An 18,308-nucleotide genomic window follows, 5' to 3' on the forward strand; every position below is an offset into this window, starting at 1 on the left:
GACTGACAATGGAGGAGAATATATCAGTGATGAATTTGATAACTTCTGTCAACATGAAGGTATCAAAAGGCAGTTCACAACGGCATACACTCCACAACAAAATGGAGTGGCAGAGCGGATGAACAGAACTCTATTAGAAAGAACAAGAGCAATGTTGAAGGCTGCAGGTCTAGGAAAGTCATTTTGGGCAGAAGCAGTCAATACCGCCTGTTATGTGATAAATCGATCTCCATCAACTGCAATTGAGCTGAAGACACCGATGGAGATGTGGACTGGAAAACCAGCGGATTATTCTCGATTGCATATATTTGGAAGTCCTGTGTACGTGATGTACAATACACAAGAAGTGAGCAAGCTGGATTCAAAATCCAGAAAATGTGTATTCTTGGGATATGCTGATGGAGTTAAGGGGTATCGCCTGTGAGATCCCACTGCCCACAAGGTAGTCATCAGCAGAGATGTTATATTTGCAGAAGATAAAATGCAAATGGAAGAAAATAATAGCATTTTAAAGGAGACTACAGAAGTCCAGATGGAAAATACTCAGAATCATACTTCTTCTGAAGATGCACCAGAGCATGAAGAACAACAACAAATAGAGGCTGAAACTCCTGAAGTTCGACGGTCAACTCGTGAAAGAAGACCACCGGCTTGGCACTCAGAATATGTTACTGAGAGCAACATTGCATATTGTCTTCTAACAGAGGATGAAGAGCCATCAACTTTCCATGAGGCTATCAAAAGCACAGATGTATCTATGTGGATGACAGCAATGTAAGAGGAGATTGAAGCTCTATACAAGAATAACACTTGGGATCTTGTTCCGCTACCACAAGGAAGAAAGGCCATTGGCAACAAATGGGTTTACAAGATAAAGCGTGATGGCAATGATCAAGTGGAGCGATATCGTGCAAGATTGTTGGTGAAAGGATATGCTCAAAAAGAAGGAATAGACTTCAATGAGATATTTTCTCCGGTGGTACGACTTACTACAATCAGAGTAGTCTTGGCAATGTGTGCTATATTTGATCTTCATTTAGAGCAGTTAGATGTGAAAACTGCATTTCTTCATGGAGAACTTGAAGAATAAATTTATATGCTCCAACCAGAGGGTTTTGCTGAAACAGGCAAGGAGAACTTGGTTTGCAGGTTGAACAAATCTCTATACGGTCTCAAACAGGCGCCGAGGTGTTGGTACAAGAGATTTGATTCCTTCATAATTAGCCTTGGGTACAACAGACTCAGTTCAGACCATTGTACGTATTACAAGAGGTTTGAAGAAGATTTCATCATTTTGTTGTTGTACGTGGATGACATGTTAGTAATAGGCCCCAACAAAGATCGAATCCAAGAATTGAAGGCTCAATTGGCTAGGGAGTTTGATATGAAGGACTTGGGACCAGCAAACAAGATTCTAGGGATGCAAATTCACCGAGACAGAAGTAAGAGGAAGATTTGGCTTTCTCAGAAGAATTATTTGAAGAAGATCTTGCGACGCTTCAACATGCAAATTGTAAGCCAATTTTCACCCCACTTCCTGTTAACTTCAAATTATCCTCAAGTATGTCTCCTAGCAATGAAGCAGAGAGGATGGAGATGTCTCGTGTACCGTATGCATCAGCAGTGGGAAGTTTAATGTTTGCCATGATATGTACAAGACCAGACATTGCACAAGCAGTGGGAGCAGTTAGTCGATACATGACAAATCCTGGTAGAGAGCATTGGAATACTATTAAAAGGATCTTGAGATACATCAAGGGTACCTCAGATGCTGCATTATGTTATGGAGGATCAGAATTTACGGTCAGAGGTTATGTTGACTCAGATTTTGCTGGTGACCTTGAGAAAAGAAAATCCACTACAGGCTATGTGTTCATAATTGCAGGAGGAGCTGTGAGTTGGGTCTCTAAACTTCAGACTGTTGTAGCTTTATCCACAACAGAAGCTGAGTACATGGCAGCTACACAAGCTTGTAAAGAAGCAATATGGATGAAGAAACTTATAGAGGAGCTCGGGCACAAACAAGAGAATATTCTTTTGTATTGTGATAGTCAAAGTGCCTTGCATATTGCAAGGAATCCAGCGTTTCATTCAAGAACAAAACACATAGATGTTCAATATCACTTTATTCGCGAAGTGTTGGAAGATGGAAGTGTGGATTTTCAGAAGGTTCACACAAAGGAAAACCCAGCAGATGCTTTGACTAAACCGGTCAACACTGATAAGTATATATGGTGTAAATCCTCTTATGGCCTAGCAGAAACGTAAGCAGCATCAAGATGGCAAGTATAGAAAAGATAGAAGAATCACAGATGATTAAGTGTGAAGACTTGATTCACTCATCAAAGTCTTCAAGTGGGAGAATGTGAAGCCAGTTGCATTGTTGGCAAAGTCAACAATGTTAGGCACCAAATTGGTGCTGCAAATTCAACAATGTTGGGCACCAATTCGGTGCCACTTGCAGCACCAATTGGTGCCCCTTTGTCCTTTGCTTGGATGCTTGCCTATAAATAGGCAGTGCATCCAAGCTTATTTTGCACATCACAAGAGAGGAAGAGAAGAGTGAGAGAGGGAAAGTAATCCCACAAAAGTGAGGTATTTGTGAGAAAGTAAGTGAGGTGTTTTCTCCTATTAATAGAGAAATTTCAGTTGTTCTCCTATTAGTAGAGAGAGGTTGTATTTCCCATATTACTTAGTAAAATCCTTCTATACTTGCCCGTGGACGTAGCCAAATTGGATGAACCACGTAAATTCTTGTGTGTCTGATTTCTCGTTTTATCCTATTCTTTGTCTTTTATCTTGTCGGGTTTGCATGCCAGTATCCTAACAATTATGACCCTCAAATAAAACACAGAACTTGTGGGAGATGTTCAAACCTTTTGAGCGGTGAGTGCGACTTCTTGTGACTGCTAAAAAAGACCTTTTCTAAAGGATAGTATGGAGGCGCATCCACTAGGATGGCGAGTGTAAGGCATATTATGGTGGTTTGATAGTGGTTGAGTTTTTTCTCCTCCCTTTGAAAAACATGTCAGTCCAGCCAAAATTAAGAGTAGCTCTTCATTTTCTTCCTATTTCAATTATAGCCCTCGTTTGTTTGATGACTATTTATTTGTTTTATTTGATTTATCTTCTCATTTGATCATCATTTGCTACATGATTTTTTTCATACTTTTTTGAAAATATTCTGGAAAAGAGGGTTAAAATTAGGTTATAAAAAATATTATATTAGAGAAAGTAATTGTTATCCACACATCACTTACCTCCTAAAGTCTTTTTTTTCGTTATCCACACATCACAACCATAAACATTGTTTTTTTTTTTTAGCTGCTCTATCATATTTGTATGTATTATTATATATCAAAATCAAATTATTCTCCCCACGTAGGTGATAAAACCAATAAAATTGTATTCAATAAATGACAAAAGAAAATATATTGCATGTATCGTGTAGACAACTCTTGATAAGGTCTTCATTAGTAAGGCTTTTTATAGTAGAAAAAAAAAAGTATTTCAACAAAGAAAAAGAGGGTTTTAGGAAGAAAAGTTTTCAATAATTTATTTCTTCTAATTAATAGGCATAAATAGTCAATATACAAAAAAAAATGTAGATTAAAAACTATAAGACTAAATAGTTCGATGTATAAAAATGCAATCCTATTTTGTTAAGGGGAGTAAGAGTAAGTTGTCTGATGAACAATGCCATATAATTTCAGATACCGTTATAAGTTATAATTAATTAACAAATTCTTTATCGTTATCAATGCAAAGAACTTATATATTAAATTGATAGCAAGCAACTATTATCATCTGAAATTTCTAAAATGTGTCACTAAATTTAATTTTTTAATTTCATTTAACAAACCCACATGTAATACGAATATGATAATCAATAAATAAAACAAATTAATGTTCGCAATTCAAAGAAAAAGTTTTTGTTGGAAGTCATACATTAATTAGAGTCAACAATTAAACAATTATAAAAGATACCACTTTTATTCATCCTTGTTGGAATTGAAACATGATGGCTTCTAGCCATTTCACAAATATACAAATCCATGTTAATCATTTTAGAAAAAAATTGTAAACAATATATATTTTTAAAATATCCGATAGAGATATGACCTAAGTGCGCCCATGCCACTACGAAGTTTCTAAATTCCGATGTTTGTCAAATTTATCAACCAAGTAAACTTGTTCCAATTGACTTGAACTTGTCTTTATCAAATTAAGATAATAAAGCTTTTCCCGTATCATAACCAATTGTCTTCAGACGTTCTGGATGTCTTTAAAAAACAAAGGTTGAAGAAACAAATCACAACATAATGCAAACCGTAGGTAGTTTGAGCAACAAACAATTAGTTATAGTTGAGGAAAAGGATGGCCACAATTTAATCTATTTTATTTTTTGTGAAAGTAATTGAACATGATTAATATCAAAGGTAATGTGATCTGTAGCATCTGAATTAGTTGTCCATTCAATATTACTATCAGATGAAGAGCCTTACCCAGGTAACCTAAAGTTGCATTCAAGAATGAGGCTTCCTTAGGAGAAGGTTCAACCACAATAACAGAGACATGATGATTTGATTGAAACTTTGTTAGCTGGGTGACTTGGCATGTTCCTGCCACTTTAGCTATCTGATTAGCTCATAACATAGCGACATATATAGTATGTTTGGTTTCAATCACAATATATGTATACAAGCATTTTGATCATGCAATTCCTACTTTAAAGCTACGTTCCTGTGATCTATATGATTGATTCTGTTTTGCAATATGATTTTGTGGTTAGTTGTTCAATTATATTTCAGATTAGTTTGCCCTTTTTGAGGCTGAGACCACGAGCCACCATGGCAGCTGACTTTGAGTGATCAGGTTCTCCATCAAATATTGTTCTACGAATAGCATCACGATGTGTATATGCATAAGTTTCTTCAAAATCCAGTGCTAGTTCCTTCCTGAGAATCTCATCTCGATCTTGTTCATACTCTACATCAAGTTCATTCTAGAAGATATGCACATGTAATCCTTCAACTCATTTTATATCTATATGAGAACATAATTAGATTTTTCATTGCAGTCTTATCACAATTGTCAATCTGCATGGAAGAAAATTAATGCTCACTGAATCAGTGCCAAGATTTGTGGTTCATCTGGCCTATCATAGAAAGTTTTGGCTAGAGCATTTTAGATTTCATGTGTGATGCGCTATCGGAGATTGCGCTTTACAATTTCTGATGACATAGAAATGGGCAACAATCTTCTGACCTTTTGATTTTATGTATACCACTTTGTATGCGAGGCAGCAGTAACCTTTGATTGAGATGTTTCACCTATATTTTATTTAAGCTTTTCACGTCCTGCAATATGCATCTCCATGATTTGATTTCATACATCATAGTTGGTGTCTGTAAAGGTGATGCCCCCTTTAAAGCTTTTCTGATTCAATGTGGGTATTTCACGTGTAGATGAAATTTCAGATTGATCGTGGGCCACGGTGCATGAAATAGATGAGGATTCTAGTAAAGCTGTTGCTTTCATACCAAGTAAAATTAAAAAAACGTTGGTTTTTAGGAAGAAATGTTTTCATTGTTTTTTTAATTGAAGAGTGTTACGAAAATCACAATGTTAAATGATGGATTTTTTTTTATAGTAAACGAGAGAATTATATATTAAACAGCCCCATCAAGTAGGTGAAACTGAACGAAAGAAAAAAATACAATGGGAATATAAAAGAAAAGAGAAGACCAAAGCGACGAGGGACCTAATTAATTAGTCTAGTTCATAATACATTCAGGATTTCTAAAAAGATCTGAGCCTGTATAGCTGAAATTTCTAACTAAAGACTTCAACCAGAAGGCCAAACGGTGAAAGGTGAGATCAAAAATCATATCCCAATCCGGAGCCTTGAATTCGAAGATTAGGTGGTTGCGTGCTATCCAAATTGACCTTTATTGAATATAATTAAATCATATCCCAAAACGGTTAAATGATGGATCTATCTTTTGAATATATTGAAGAAAGGTTTTTAATTTAATTATAAACTTATAATTATAAATTTCATGAGTTGTTATCTAATATTATAATAACTACGAAACCTAATGGTCTGTGAAAGTTCGGGTAAGGGATTGGTTGTGCAAGAAAAAGACGCATCACCCCTAGTACACTCTATCTTAGATAAGTTGTATTGTTGTTTGATTGTTATTCTAAGTCGCGTTTCTATTAATTGATCTTGTCAAAGTTCAAGGTAGATCTTCCTTCATAAAGAAATTTCAACCTTATCGGATTAAATTATAACCATTCTAATGACAATACTTATTTATTTATTAGATATAGCTAAGTCCTAGCATTCCAAATGATGAGATTTTTTGTATTTTGATCATACTGAAATGGATAATCATAAACTGGTTGCGATATTAATTTTATATTTTTTTAAAAACATGGTAAAAATGATTTTACTGTCTTTAGAAAATATGCATGAAAAACTTTTAGGATTTGACCATATGCACAAAGATAAAAACATATTTTTTTTTTGTGTTTTTTCGAAAGAGGGAATTAATTTATATTTTTTGAATTTTTTTTAAAAAGTTTTGGAGTAAATCGGGTATTTTTAATACCGAGTCTATGTCTTATAGTGTAAGTCTACAACCTATTATTATGCAAAATAGTTGAAAAAACATGCAAGGGGCCCACATATATTTTTAAAATTCCCTTTGGAAAATCTGATTTTTTTTCTTTTTTTAAAAAAATAATTTTTTTATTATTAAATATATATTGGGCTGGATTTAGCCCAGCCATCTAGGCCGGACCCGGTCAAGTCAGGTTGGGCTAACTAATGGCCAAATAGACCTTTCCTTCTTTTTTTTTTCTTTTTTTTTATATTGGGCTGGACCTAGCCCAGCCATCCGAGCTGGGTTGCAATAGGTCCAGCTCGGTTGGGTTAGACCAACTGACAACCCAACATCCTTTCTTCTTCCTCTTGTTTTTTTTTATGCTGAGTTGAAACGGGTTCAACTTATAGCTCACATGGTCGTCAACCCAACCCAGCGACCATGTTAATTATTTGAACATTGCATGCAAAATTCTGCATGAAATGGCCACTGGGGGGAGGGGGGTTTAAGAAGAAAAAGAAGACGGAGGCTTGCCTGGTTAAGGAAAAAAGATGCTGGTGGCGTTCCTAGTGGTGTTGAGGAGTCTGACATGTTTCTGACGGCTTCAACGATGATGGAGGCGTGACGAAAAAAAAGGAAGAAAAATAGGGACCACAGAGAAGCTGATTTTTTCCAAACTTTGTTTTTATTGGAGGCAAATCTTGGCCCTTGATTTAAGTAGGAAGGATGTCAACCGCAGGCTCAAAAGTGCAATCATAGATTAAAAAAGTTGACAGCTAGAAGCTGTTTGAGTTGGCCTTTTTGGGGTGGCGTCGCGGTGGCCATAGGGGTAGTTGGTCAGCAAGATCTACTCTGAGGTGTAGTACAATATCAGGTCATCATGATGGTGTATGGTTTACCCAGTTTAATGGAAGAGAAGTAGCATTAAATGCCATGGAAAGTAGCCACCCAAGCAGTTTTTCAGGCAAAAGGTAAGGGGTGATGAACAACAACCAGACGATGCGCCGTTTGGTTTGTGTTTTTTTTATATATATCTTGAAAACAATGCTATTTTTCCTTTAGAGTTTTAATTTAGGGATTTGACCAAATTTCAATTTAGTCCTTTGACTTTTGATTCTTTCAATTGCGTCTTTATTTGGTCTAGAACTTCTAATTTTATGCAATTTTCTCCTACTGAACTTCAATATCAACCCTGAATTCTAGTGTCTTTTTTATTTTGGTTATTGGTCTTGGATTTATGAAAATTGACACTCAATTGACTATTAAACTTTCAATTCTCTTCAATTTCACCTCTAATTTCAATCAATTGAGTCCTTAAAGTTCAATGCCTTTTTCAAAAAAGTCATTAACTGTGAATTTCTCCAATTTAACCCTTAATTGACCCTAAATTTTTATTTTTTTGCAATTTTACCCCTGATTTCAACTAATTAACTTTGTAAAAATTAAGTTGGTCCTTTAAAATTTCAATCTTCTCATTTAAACCTAAATTGGGCTCCCAAACTTAAGTTTTCACCAATTAAGTCCTTGATAATATTAATTCGACTCATTTAAAGTATAATTGTAATAACTCGGCCCAACCTGCTGTATATTGTTCGCTTTGGGCCTTACCGCCCTCATGGTTTTGTTCCTAGTGACGTGAGCCCACTTCTAAGCCTGACGCCTCAAAACGCGTACAAGAGGTCAGCATCCAGCACTTCTCATAAAGCCCTGGATCTAGATGCTCGCTTCCGATGTGGGATATCACAATCCTCCCACCTTAAGACGAGCCATCCTCGGCTCTGATACCAAATGTAATAGTTCGACTCAACCTGCCGTATATTGTTCGTTTTGGGCCTTACCAAGCAAGTAATTAAACTCTAAACACTACCCAATTCAAGCTTCCAACTCCTATTCTTCTTTAATCTTGGTCGAACTTCCCTTCTCCTTTCGATGATATTTGGGCTTTAGGTGTAGTGTTGGTCGCCGACCTGTTGTACGCGTTTTGGGGCGTCAGGTTTAGAAGTGGGCTCGCGTCACCAGGAACAAAACCATGAGGGCAGTAAGGCTCAAAGCAGATAATATACGGTAGGTTGGACCGGACTATTACAATAATTAAGTCCTTATACTTAATGCAATCCTTTAATTTGACCCAAATTAATTCTTAAGCATAATTAAACTTTTAATTTCGTCCATGATTAAATCAATTTGGCCTATTAAACATCTAATTATGTCTATGAGCTTAATTTTTATGTAGATTTGTCCAATAATCATTTAATTTGACCTTAAATCCGCATTGTCTCTTCAATCTTGGGTACAATGGAATACAATTAGGCTCTTAATGATGTTTAAAATTACAACTTAATTTTTCTGTATATTTGAAATTCTCCTCAGCCTACTTTTATCAAATCGCTAGTATTCTTATTACTACTATTTTATTTTTGATTTTTTATATTAAAAGAAAAAAATATAAATTTTAAGGAATAATATAAAAATAGATTATGAGAAAGAGCATAAATAATTAATATATAAAAAAGTTTAGGACTAATCTATGAAAGAAAAAATTACAAGAATTGAATAAAGTACAAGTTTATGACCAACCGATCCTTGATTAACCTTTTTATATTGACAACAAGCTGAGTGTAAAATTTCTGTGTTGTGGGACATAAATAGATTCTTTATATCTATAGATTATTACGTTGGACCGAACTGATCAACAGAGGTGTGGATCAGTGCTCAAAGGTCAGACATATGATTACGTTTAAATTTTAACATTCATACTTAATATTCAAATCCTATTTTTGTTAATGTACGAGCACATACAGATAAATCATGGACCTAGTACCAAGAATTCAATGATAGCATGCGAATATCACTAAAAAAATTATTGATCATACACTACTGCTAATTATTTGACTATTAAGACTGGTCGGTTACACTATTACATTAGACACTTTCATCTATAGAATATTATATCAGTATTTACTTTATAATTTTGTTAGAGCGTATTTTGCCAACTAATTCATAGATAAAAAAACGTTAGTTGAAAAACTACTTTTCGGTAATTTTTAGTTTGTTGGTATAAAAAAAACCCTCAAAGTTTTATAAATAAAAAATGCATGTCAAAATTTTTTTTGACCCACGGGATCGTCAGTGATTGACAATGGTATTTAAAGTAATTTTATTCCAATCCTTTGTAAAATACCAACATATGCAATAATTTTTTCTAACTCTTTATAATATGTCGACGGATTGAGTCCATTGGTAATGCAGTCCGTAATAATTAAAAAAAATATTTTTTTAAAAAAATCTATGAACAAAAAAAATTAAAAAATTAAAATTGTATAAAATTCAATTTATTAAAATCTTAATATAAAAGCCAAATATTTATTAAAATTTATATGTTCAAATACAATAAAACTAGAACGAAAGCAGTGCTGGAGGAGGAGGAGGAGGAGGAGGAGGAGGAGGAGGAGGCTGGTCATTAATTCTCGAGACCATAGAGCTAAAAAGAGGGTGCACATGTACCACCCACTTGTGATCTAATATTCATGACCATTCAACGAAGTTCTTCATATTTAGTAGAGAGTCGTTTATATTTTTCATTTAGATAGGTCGTATGTTCTTGCACTCCTTGCTATAACAAGGCCGCGAACTCTGGAAACTGGGTGCTCGGTATTAATTGCGAGCTCCTAATATGTGAGACACTATGGACCTTCTGTAAGTTCTTGTTTGTAGTGTTGGGGAGTTCCTACACCCAATTTCTATCAGGTCCACTAGACGATCCTGCCTCCATCCATAAATTCGGATCGAAATCCGAGTGGATCGAAGGATCATCCTCGTATCTCTTCTTTAACCAGTTGTTACATGTCTCATGGAAATAAAAAATAAAATCATCAAATTCAAGAAAATAATAACGTACCAAAAAGTGTTGAGCACGGTTGTTGACAAACTGTTGCAACCCTTTTTGACGGTTTTCACTTCACACATGCATCTCCATAAAAAACTCAATTGGGCTTGACTCACATTCAGAAGTCATAGCCTATAAGAAAATATATTTATAAATAACAACAAATTAATAAAAGATATATTGATTAAAATTAATCTTACCATTCACTTCACATGCGAAACAAGCAAAACAGAGTTGCCAGTATGTGTGGTAACCGAACCGTGAATTTACTAGCTCTGGTTCCCGCACCGGACTGTAAGCATCGTGTGAAATGCTCGGACGTCACGTGATGAATATATTTCACCCATATATTCTCCAGGATGTATGACGGTTTGAAATCCTTTCAAATATTACCTAGTTGTAGTGTGATTCTCCTAAACCCTACTCGCAATATTATCATTTACTCTATCTCACTCAAATTTAGCCTTGCATTAAAAATTAATAAAAAAATCAATAATTTCAATAAAGTAAAGGAATTAACATAAAAAATAAATCTTGTAAACCATGCATCAACATGTGGTTTCCAATCAGGATGTTTGGAAACCTGGCTCCATTGGAACAATAGAATTTTCATGGATGATTTAAATGCTGATGTTATTACTTGAGCAACCTCAATGTTTGTGAAACTAAAAATTGATAAATTTAATGAAATATTATTTGTTCATAAATTGTTAAACATAAACAAACTCAAAGCAAAAGAAATTTACATTAAAATATCGTCCTTCCAATGCGCCTTATACTTACGGGTGAATTGATCCCGCTGTGAAGGGACACCACTTCTACATTGCAGAATCTCAATCGAAGAGGCAGTATCATCAGTCGACGCATATGCTTCAGGTGCCTCTTCTTAGTCGGCACCTAATGACACATTGTTGTCATCATCACTGATAGAAGAAGTAGTTGCGATCATGTGCTCACGACGTACAATTGATTTCCCTCTATGCATCTACACAAATTTAATAAATATTTGGATAAACAATTTCATTTAAAAAAAAACATTTTGGCAGCAACTCCTCAATACTAGAAACTACCCAAAATTTTTAATCTTGCAAATATACAACATCTATGCCACAAACCAGTTGATTTTATTTTATTTCTAACAACAATTTTGAATAATTCAATTTCATCTCATTTTCAACGTGATAATATTTTTAATCCTAAATTGATAAGATTTTTTTGTAATTAAATTTAATCCTATATATTCAATTGACATTGAACAACAAATTTGACAATAACAATTAAAATTCAACAAAACAATAGAACATTATTGCAACATAGACAAAAAAAAAATAGATGCAAAAAAATAATACAAAAACAAATATAGGCCTTAGAAATGAAATTTTTTTACCTTAATGGCATACTTAATTTCAGAGTTTATCTATGTGTGATACAAAAAAATAAAATAAAAAATACATTGTTATTAAATTGAAGAAAAGAAGAAAAATAAAAAGAAAATACATTAAAAGATTCACCACATATACCTATTAATTGTGTTGAAAGAGAAAAGGCTTAATTTCTAGCACTTTAGATTAAGAGAATTGAGGAGAGGATTTGAGAGGGTGAGAGTGATTTTGGGATTAAGAGAAAAAAATGAAGTTCTGATGTGCTCGTTGGTTTTCATACTATGTTTTACTGAGAAAATCAACGACGAACTATTAAATATTATTATTTTAAATTAATCCGTTGGTGGTTCCCTCAGTAACGTCCCCTTGAAATTTTCATTTCGCACTAAAAATTTCAAAATGCCCTCTAGAATTTTTTCAGTTCATCCGTGATTCCATCGGTAAAACTATAAATAGTAAACAATCAGAGATGCATTAATTACCAGCACGTTGGAGTTCACAGTCCGTCGGTGATTCTCTTGGGAAACCTGCCACTCAATTACTGAACTTTAATTGCCATCATCGACATGTGAAGAGGAACAGTTCCCTTCGCCTTTGAAATACACCAATGGATTGCAAACCATCGATATTTTCATTGGCATTATGCGTAATGAACAATCCCGGAGGGACGGGAATGATTCCTTTCACCTTTGGAATACACCGACAGACACAAACCATCGGTATTTCCATCGGCGTGAAACAGTGTCTGATGTCAGATTATATATGTATTATCTATTAATTCATTATCCATTATCTACATGCATACAAATTTGTATACATTTACGAAAATTACAACTCGGCAATAAAATTAATAAAATATAAAACAGACCCGTTAAACAAGCCATTATTTATTTCATCACAATACACCTAAGTCGATAATTTGACATAAGTTTCAACAATTTACAAAAAAATATAATTTTACAAAATTTAAAACAAACCGTAAGATGTACAAAATTATAAATCCATACAACAAGTTTCTTTGAGAAAAAAACAATAAAACAAATAAACACCCAAACAAAATACATATACAACAAAAATATGCAATAAAAAAATTAATATTTTAAAATTGTGTTCAAATTTAAAAAAAAAATAGATTTTCTTACTTAAAATGAAAAATTCACAATAAAATTTCAATCAGAATACGGATGTTGTCAAACAGAGTGTTGTTGTGACATTTTCAAGTTGTAGAAGAATGAGTTGTGTTGAGATGAAAGGCGATGTGTGGGGGGGGGTATTTGTTTTGTTGTAGAGAGGTTTTTTAAGGAAGAAGAAGAAATAGGGGAAGGGGAGAGGATGGTCGAGCATCATGTCATATATTAAATATTATCGATGGATTTGTCGATAAAATTATTTCGTCTATCAATCTGTCGGTATAAGTGACATGTCACTGTACAGCTTGCTTGTTTGAATCCAATTGTAATTTCGTTAGTAACGGCGTCTGTAAAAACTTACATGTTAACGTACTAATTGTTTTTTTTTCATTCCTTCTATTTTGACTGAGATTCCCTCAATATATACCGACAACATATTTCTGTCGGTATTTACCAATGGGGTTAGTGATGGAAAAAAATTCAGTCAATAAAGATCACCACAAAATAGCGATAGAAAAAATCCGTCAGTGTTTTTATTTATATTCGTTAATTTATTAGTAGTGTTACCCATATTTAATCCATATTTAAATCTAGATGTATACTAAAAGAGAAACAGAAGAAGGGATTTTTTAAAACAATCGAAGTTTTATTGATGAGTTCCAAAAACCATTATGTCAATGGAATTCTAAAATGGAAGAAAATGACAACAATAACAATTAGAAAAAGAAGAACATTAATAGATGAGTTGCTAAGCAGTAGCAGAAAGAATGCATGAGACTACTGGAACTTTAGTTGTTTGTCCATGCTAAGATACCATCAGATCCTCTTAATACTACATAAAATTTCTATCCATCGACTTCAACCAAAGAGATAACCTGTGAAGTGTAAAACACTGTATTCCAATTATAAGCACAGCAGAGTTGATGCTCTCCTTTGAAACCTGCCACTAACCATTGCAAAACAACTTGTTCCACTGTTTAGGCACACACCATCTCATCCCAATCCATTTCATAAAATGCTGCCAAAACTTCCAGGAACCATGATGGTGAAGAAATAAGTGCGGTGCATGCTCATTCTCGACATCATGGAATGGACACAAAACTTGGCTTGAAATGATTAAATGCCTTTATAAAAAAAAATCCCCTTGTACAGACTTTATCTTGCAGACGTAACCAGAGAAATATTTCGATCCTAGGAGGAGCAAAACCTTTCCATAACAATGGAATGAAAGAGAAAGTACCTGGGAAGTCAATGTTGTCAATAATAGTGCTGGAAGATTTAACCGTATAGTGCCCTTGTGCATTAGGTTCCCATAGTTTTAAATCAGCTCTGCTTGAACTCAAGTTGACTCCATCTATCAATGTAAGTAGTTGCTGCAATTACTGGGACTGTTCTGAGGAGTTTAAGTTTTGATTCCAAGTGAGATTTCATATCCAAGACCCATGTCTGTAATTCCTCGTCGCTGTCAAACAAATTGATATACTTGTTGAAAGTGCATAGAGCAATGGAAATCACTCTCTTGGAATCCCACATTGTTAATCATCTGTCTGTCCAAAAGTGAATTTGTCTCTCCATTTCCAACTTTGAAGTAACAAATATTCTTCAAGAGAGAAGAAGTTGTTGCATCATTGCTGATAATGGAATAAATAGCATTCCATGTTGGTGACAGAGAGTTTCTAAACAATGTAAGAGTGTAAGACCATTGATATAAGTAGGCTGATACATGTTGTTAATAAGTTGCTGCCTTCCTCCATGATTAGTATCGCCTAAACGCCAAAGCCACTTGAAAAGCAGTGCCTTGTTTTTACCTTGCAAACCACACCCAAACAATCTCTGCATTTATCTCTGACTACCACATGCCAAGCAACCTTACAAATCTTCATTTCAGTAGATACCCCAACCCACAAAAACCTATGCTGGATTGAAGAGATAACATGAGATACACACTTGGGCATGAGAAAGACAGACATATAATACAATGGAAGAGAAGAAAGAACAATTTTAAAAAGACAAACTCTTCAAACTATGCTGACGAGAAGTTTTCCTTTCCACTTTCTCATTCTTTTACGAATCTTGTTGATCACTGGCTTCCTTGTTAAAAGCCTTTATGGATTCTCTCCCAAAGGAAGTCATAAGTATTTTTCCTTTCAACATTCCCAATCTTTAACGAATCTTATTGATCTTGGCTTCCTTGTTAAAAGCCTTTCTGGATTTTCACCAAAAGGGAGTCCTAAGTATTTGATTGGTAATGTGTCCCATTTACAATATATTGCATTCTCCATTCCAACCATAAAATCATCATCGAAGTTGATCCCTACCAGAGAGCTTTAATAGAAATTAATTCGCAGACCTGATGCTAGTTTAAATCACTTCAAAATCCTCTTAAAATTCATTAACGAGTTGTCGTTATTGGGTACAAACAATGTATCATCTGTATATTGCAGATGACTTAAAGATAACCCATTCATAAAGTCAATTCCCTTAAAATATCTTGGTATTGAAGCCCTTTTAAACAGGACAAAAAGCCCCTCAACAACTAAGTCAAACAAAAATGGAGATGGTGGTTCTTGAAGGGTGTAGCTTACTGGTCAGGTCCTTCAAATATCTGAATGACATGTTTCAAGACATCATTCAGATGGGTGGGAAAAACAAAATGCAATATCGTAAGGACAAAGTATATAGCATTACCAATGAACATCCCAGCACAAGTAGCATCAGCATTTTTCTTCTGCCTTTTCAAGGCCTCGTAGCTTTGATCCAGATTAACATCAGGCTGGACGTTGCGTAGCCTGGAACTTGTTCTGGTAACTGTTCCAAGCTGCACAACTGGGGTTGAAGGGAAAATAGATCCCCCTAAATCATCTGGTATTTGTACAGGACCCCCTTGAGCAGCAATCTTGTCACAGTATGTGACAAGCGCAGGATCCATCTGTGACAACATTCCATGCACCTGTAAAATATTATGAAAAGGGATTCATCAAATGATGCTTTAGGTGATAGGACAAAATGAGAGGTAAAGTCATAGAAAACCAGAAGGCATGGAAACTTACCGCATCCCGAAGCTCATAACCTCCACTGACAATCCTAGCTCCATTGTAATCATCTCCGTTGTACACCTATATTAGAGACATGCACGCCAAATTTAAGCATGAAATAGATGCACTGACCAAAGGTATAGTGGTGTTAAATTATTCAATGGAAGGAGAACCTAGAAATAGAATTAAATGAAGCTAGGAACAAAACACGCCTTTGCATTGGTCACAATTAGATCAATGTCTTGCAGGAATCCTGAGCATGTGATATATTGACCAGAGTCAACACGCTGCAGCATGGTAGCCATGTCCATAGGGTTCTGGATTATAGAGCGATAGGTTGGAGCATCCTCGTCAGTGACAGGATAATGGAAGGCAATAAATCGTTTGTCATGTCATACAACATCCTGCAGCAAAGAAGTTAGAATGTTAAGTGTAAACAGTGAAAGGAAGCACAAATACTGTACAGAGACAACCAGCTTGTATGTAACAAGAAACATGTGCTGTAACAACCAATTGAGTGGGATGATCATAGGTTGATGTAATTTTAAATGCATACAACATAGCAGACCTTGCTAGGAAACCCCCCTCCTCCTCTCTCACGAGCGAGTGCACAGAGACATACAGTCTACTCGCGCTTTCTTGACCTTATCCCTCACCCAGACCACTTTTCATTGATTTCATTCTCTTCTGGATCTTAAACGTTCACTATATCTCTCATCTAGCTCCTCTCATCTCTCTTAATTTGGTTTGTAACCACATACTTGACTCTCCCATCCTCTTCATTTATTTTGAAATTTGATTCTATTCAGTAAAAATTAGTCGTGATTTGTTCAAAAGATAAGAGATTCAAGAGTGTCATGGGTATTGCCTACGGGAAAGGCATAGGAGAACCAATTCCAAGTTCACCAACTTTTTTAACAATCTGCATTTGGCTTTAATTAACTAGACGAATTGAAATATGCTCCATGACGACTGCATTTTATTAGAACCCACTTGCTGGACTAAATTGAGACCATTTCAATAATGCTACAAAGTGAACCAACAATCCAAATTTAAAATTTCTTGTTGCATGAAGAAGCAAATTTCTTGTTGCATGAAGAGGCACATGCGCATTCGGCGTAGAGCATGCTGCTCAGCTTCTATCTTGGCTTTTAACTCTGAGGCCTTTGGGCCACTCGCCACTTTTTGTGCCTTGGGAAGTTCAAGAAAGGGTGCAGATCCTTTGATTTCTTGGTCACGTCCTCCACCACAACTGATAAGGCAGCCTCAATTAAACGGTCGAAGAACAAAGATCTGTTTTCAGTTGATGGTTTCCCCACTTGATAGCTGACAACAGAAACTTAATATATAAACAAAATAGTACTGGTTTTAACAAGGAAATTATTTGTCATCATGATTATGTAAAAATGTCTCACCAGCAAACAGGGTCTTTGCAGGCACCAAATGAATGCCATGCATCCATTTAAAAGCAAGAGAAAAAACCTAAAGGGTATTATACAAGCTTGCGTTGAAAGCCTTTTGATGCCTAAAGGTTGCCTTCGTATCAGCTATGGTGGATTGCAATGATTCCAAGAAGTCTTAATATAAGCATAATAAGGCTAGATAGTCCTTTCTGATTGGGCAAATATGTAACATAATCTTACTTTGGAAAAACAGGAATGGATGTATAAAGTATGATATTAAAATGATGTTTAAAGTAAAGAATTTAAATTTAAGAGCAACATTACGAGCTAGAAAAATTATATCATAATGATTATAAGCAGCAGTACAGGGATTGCAACAGACAGTTTCTTTCAAAAATAAAACGTACGCTGAACGATGGGGAAATATCAAGGATGCACCATCAATTTCATGGAACCAGGACTTCTCTTAATTTTGGCTAGGCTAGCGTGCGTTGCAAGGGGAAGAGAGAGAAAGAGGGGGAGAATTGAACCACCACCAAACCTGTGAAAGAGACAACAGGCGGCCAATTCAACGACCACCCAACCTTTGAAAGAGACAACAGTGAGTCAGCCTATTTTGACAGCTAGGAAAAGTCGTACTTACCGTTGAAAAGATGTAGCCGCTTCAAATACTAGTATGATTATACACACCAACATTTTTTTTTTATTTTTAAATTAATCTAATTTATATAAATACATAAATACCCTGACTCCACACCATATTAACAAAAAAACATAAGAAAAGGATCGAAAAGCCCTTCAATCATTGCTATAAAAAATTTTATTCAAAAAATATTTTAATAATTACACTGTATCAAAAAA

At 34.9% G+C, this 18,308-nt stretch overlaps 1 long non-coding RNA gene across 1 annotated transcript; it reads right to left on the reverse strand.

Moving 5' to 3' along the window:
• Nucleotides 1-16,995: 16,995 nt before the first annotated feature.
• Nucleotides 16,996-17,575, reverse strand: LOC133670583 (uncharacterized). Its single transcript, XR_009834110.1, has 2 exons — nucleotides 17,460-17,575; nucleotides 16,996-17,370 (listed from the first exon to the last, which is right to left on the reverse strand). It is a non-coding gene; the product is annotated as an uncharacterized LOC133670583 (long non-coding RNA).
• Nucleotides 17,576-18,308: the final 733 nt, after the last annotated feature.

This window comes from Populus nigra, chromosome 13 (genome assembly GCF_951802175.1).
Source record: "Populus nigra chromosome 13, ddPopNigr1.1, whole genome shotgun sequence".
NCBI lineage: Eukaryota > Viridiplantae > Streptophyta > Magnoliopsida > Malpighiales > Salicaceae > Populus > Populus nigra.